Raw genomic sequence first — 4,831 nt, forward strand, 5'->3', positions numbered from 1 at the left:
AAATGCCACTGTTTTTAAGAATACCTTGCCATCTGTTAATGACACACAAATGATAATCCTCACAGCAGCCCTGCAGTCCCTGTTGGAAGTCAGCCCTCATTATTGAATACTCCTCCACTACCTTAGACTGATTAAAAGAATTTAGGAGGAAAGAAGTGCCTTGGTTACCTACTTTTCAAAGTTTTTATTTCATGAAGGGGAAAAAATCCAGTTTTGTCTATGAAGCAGTTCTCAAACTTGGTTGCAATGGGATCAGTCAGGGGGGTTGGGGCAGCAAACCCAGGCATCTGTATTTTTACCTAACTCCCTGGTGATTCTGAGGTACATTAAGGTCTGCGCAACACAGTTTAGGGTTTAAGATCTGCATGTTCTAGATTCTGTACATGTACCCCATTCTCAAGGGCATGACCATCCCTAGGCACTTTGATAACATTGAGTACTTACTATTTGTTAGACATCGTTCTAACGCATAGAACATGTATTAGCATTTATTTACATGTATTAGCATTTATTCTTAGAACAGCTTTTTCAGATCTATACTATTATCCCCATTGTACACAAGAGGAAACTGAAATACAAAGAGGTCCACTAATGCCCAAAGCCACATAACTGATTAGGAACAGTCTAGGATTTGAACTCGAAGAGCCTGGCTCCAGAGCTTGTGTACTTAACTATGGCCTGTACTGCCTGATATAAAACTGACCATGTGACAGCAAATATTGCTGAATGAGGGTCCTCTTTAAAGTAACAAAGTCACAGAGGAGAAACACAAATTCATCTGTCAAATGTCACAACTGAGAGGTGTTACCCCAGATAAGTTGGTAATCCTCAGGCTCCATGAGGTTTTAGAGATGAATCACATTTAGCTCTGGTCTCAAGGAGTGCAGAACTAGACATAGGACCCCAGTCTGTGCTCCATATAAGGAGAGGTATAAGCATCAAGTAACAAAATGTCTGTTTTTGGCCTTCTGGTTGCTTGCCTTTGGCAAATCTATGATCACAAAAAAAGGAGGGAAGCATTTAACCCATGAAAAGGTAGGTTGACAGAAGTTCTAGCTGAGTTTCATTATTTTCTCCAATTCCTTGATATTTCTGTTTGGTTTTGAAGAAATTGGATGAACCATTCTGGACTCCCATGACCATGAGCACAATAAGTCATAGTCAGGAGTGTCTGGGTGGCTCAGTCGCTTGAGTGTCTAGCTCTTGATTTCAGTTCAGGTCATGATCTCATGGTTCACGACTTCAAGCCCCGCTCGCACTAACAGTGCAGAGCCTGCTTGGGATTCTCTCTCCCATATCTCTCTGTCCCTATCCCACTTGCACGCACTCTCTCTCTCAAAATAAATTAATTAATTAAAAAAAAAGAAGTAGATGGCAATTGATGCCATGGAATAAATTTGAACATAGACAGGTACAGGAAAAACTCCAAGGTACACCCTGAGAGGCAGATCTCTGAAGACAGGTGTGCAGAGAATATTCAGAGTGGCCCAAGAGGAAGGAAGTCAGAAGTGCACAGAGGCTCAGGGCCAAAAGCAAAAGAAACAGTTACATAAAAGTTTACTTCTTAGAAAATGTGTTCAAACTTTGCAGTCATTTAAGTGATTAGTGTCCTATAATTTTTAGGGGGAAATTCTACAAGTAAATTTTGTCTCCTGATGGCACTTTGTATATCTCCTAAGATTTATGGAAGAAATACTGTTGCACTTCATGAACACCAGTCATGTGAGGTCTATTTGCTATTATATAACAAACTATTCCTCTGTGGAAATAACAAAATATAGATATCATCATGCACACTAATATGCTAAAAGGCCAGCTCATGAGCACATGTCTGTACAAGCATGCCTGTATTTAACCATCATTTCTTTTCACAGCATTGCCTCTCATAGCTTTAGCACACTGCTTTTCTAAGAACCTTCATGCACAAGGGGCGCCTGGGTGGCGCAGTCGGTTAAGCGTCTGACTTCAGCCAGGTCACGATCTCGTGGTCCGTGAGTTCGAGCCCCGCGTCAGGCTCTGGGCTGATGGCTCAGAGCCTGGAGCCTGTTTCTGATTCTGTGTCTCCCTCTCTCTCTGCCCCTCCCCCGTTCATGCTCTGTCTCTCTCTGTCCCAAAAATAAATAAACGTTGAAAAAAAAATTTAAAAAAAAAGAACCTTCATGCACAAGATTTTTTACCCTCTGTCAAGTGAGCAGAAACGATATTTACATGTGGATTTTACCAAGTAGAAAGCTGAGGCTAAAATAAATTAGTGCCTTCCTATGATCCCAAAACTAGCTTGAGAAAGGGATGAGCTATAACCAAGACCCACTGAGTCTCACTTCGTGCAAACTCCTTCACATTAGAGCTCTCTCTGGTCAGGATGAAGTTATCGGTGTGTAACCTCAAGAAATTAAAGAGTTTCTTCTACCCTTCTCTAGAAATACCTCTTCTTATCAAGTTCTTGTTCCAGAGCACTAGTGATTGCCCTGAAATTTGAGGTCCTAAGAAAAGGGACTGTTTTTTGGAGAGGTTAGTATTTGCATTCAATAGTTTCAAACCCACATCAGAACTCCTACATTCAAATAAATTCTGCCTTCAATGTAATTTGTAACATGTTATTTCAATATAATAGTTGGTAAGTCAAGTGTTCAGACATTTTAGGGATAATCAGAGGAAGCTTAAGTATGGACAATATTTAGAAGTTAGTTTTGGTAGGTGTGATGATGAATTGCACCTGTGTAAGAAAATGGCCTTACTTTTAAGACTCCTGCTGATATTCAGGGATGCAAAATGGCCTGAGATTTAGGCTCTGCTTCAACAATATGGCAGTGTTAAGTTTATGCAGATAAAATATACAACCTGGATAGACAACAGTTCTTTTGCCTGAATGTTTTGTTTTTGTTATTTAATTTTCAGAAATGCCCTCAGAATTGATTTATGAACCACAAAGAAACTGAGCCACACTCCTTTAGAGTTTTACCTCATTTGAATCCAAAACAAAATTACCCCATTCTCCAGTGTTGGCTCTGAACAAGGATACTATATCCACATATTTGTTACCTTAAAAGAGTTTCCTTCTACTTTATATCTCTCTGTGAAAGAATCTTAAATTGTTTTATTAAATTCCATGGCCAAGCCTTAAGCTCAAATGTTGATGAAAACAAATGACTCCACCATGCTTCTGGAATAAACTTTAGGGAGACTGGGGTGATTCTAAATCTTTCCTCCAACAACCACACTGCCTGGAGCTTGCTTTGTGGGGACAAAAATGGCTTCCCTGGGAACTGAGTGGGACATCCATGGGTGGGGACAAGAACAGCAGAACATCTCATGGAAGAGAAAATCAACCACAGGGGCAGCCAGCCCTTGCCTCTGAGATGAAGGCTTATCTTATTAAGCACACGTGGCAATGAGCAAATATATTAGTGGATGCCTGGAAAAGGGTAGGAAAATGAGATTTCCTGAAGAATACCACCATAGCATCTAGCAATTCTTAAATTAAAGAGTTTGATCAGCTATGCTGACAAGAAGCATGAATAGGGACAATTGTTCTTTTCCCTTTCTTCACCTCATCCCCAGCATTTTTTTTAAAGGAAAAAAGGGAATTTGCTAAGATACTAGTTTTTCTGTTTTCACTGTTCAAGGATATACTATATACTAAAAGTTTATTTTCTGTAAGCAGTGTCAGCTCAATTAGCAGTTCAAATCTGCCCCATTGACAGAACATGGAAGTAGATTTTGGCAAGTGTGAGAGCCCAGCCTGGGACCCTCAAGCCAACCCAAAGGGACTCTCTCCTATTTGTGTGAAGAGTCTGCTTAAAAACATTATGGTTTGGGGTGCCTGGGTTAAGCATCTGACTTCAGCTCAGGTCATGATCTCTTGGTTCATGAGTTCGAGCCCCATCGGGCTCTCTGCTGTCAGCACAGAGCATGCTTCAGATCCTCTTTCTCTCTTACCGAAAAATAAACATTAAAAAAACCCATTATGGTTCAGTGAAAGCCTCCTAATCTGTCTTTATATGTAGTACTTTCTCTAATTAAACCCTCTAGAGTAAAAGGTCATCTACTGACTAAGCATCAGTCACTGAGATTGACATCTAATCACCCCGGTGGCTTCAGGCATAAAGGGCCCTGCATCTACTTCCCTTCTTCCCTCCAAGCACAGATACACATCTTCTTCCCAATCTGGGATCCCGGATGGGGGGCAGAGAGGTTTGGGAGATATGTTGTTAGGGACCCAATAGAAACTAGTCGAAACTCCTCTAAAGGCCCCAACCTTCTCCCTGTATCACAGGCAAATGCTGTGAGAGATGTCTCTACAAAGGCCACGTTGTCACTTTTGAGACAGAGAAAGAGGTTCCTATGCATGCTTCACGAAGGCCAGACCAGAGCAAGACCTTGTTTCACTTCATTTCAGGAAACCTCAGTGTTGTTTCATTTGTAAGAAAATCCCATAAATACTTTCATTCAGTAAAACAACAAGTGTTTCTTTACAAAAATAGACAATACATTTGATAACCCACTTTACAAATGAAACTCAAGTACTCTGGGATATTTTTAAAGCATAAAGATACTCATTTAAAGCACATGAAAAAAAAAAAAAATGAGTGACCTGAAAGTCATTAGGCATGAAAATTTCCCATGAAGGTTCAGAGGTTTAGAAAATGCTCCACACCAGCTTCTCTGAGCACATGGCCATAGAATACTGTAAAAGAGTTAAAATTCCACATTCCAAGCCAGCAATTTCCTAACTCTTCCTTATTAACTCAAAACAGGATTTCCTCTTCTCTTTGGCCTATTTTGTTTTGGATGACCTTGATGTAAAGTCTCAGATTCTCTGCACCAACCT

This window comes from Prionailurus viverrinus, chromosome B2 (genome assembly GCF_022837055.1).
Source record: "Prionailurus viverrinus isolate Anna chromosome B2, UM_Priviv_1.0, whole genome shotgun sequence".
NCBI classification, from domain to species: domain Eukaryota; kingdom Metazoa; phylum Chordata; class Mammalia; order Carnivora; family Felidae; genus Prionailurus; species Prionailurus viverrinus.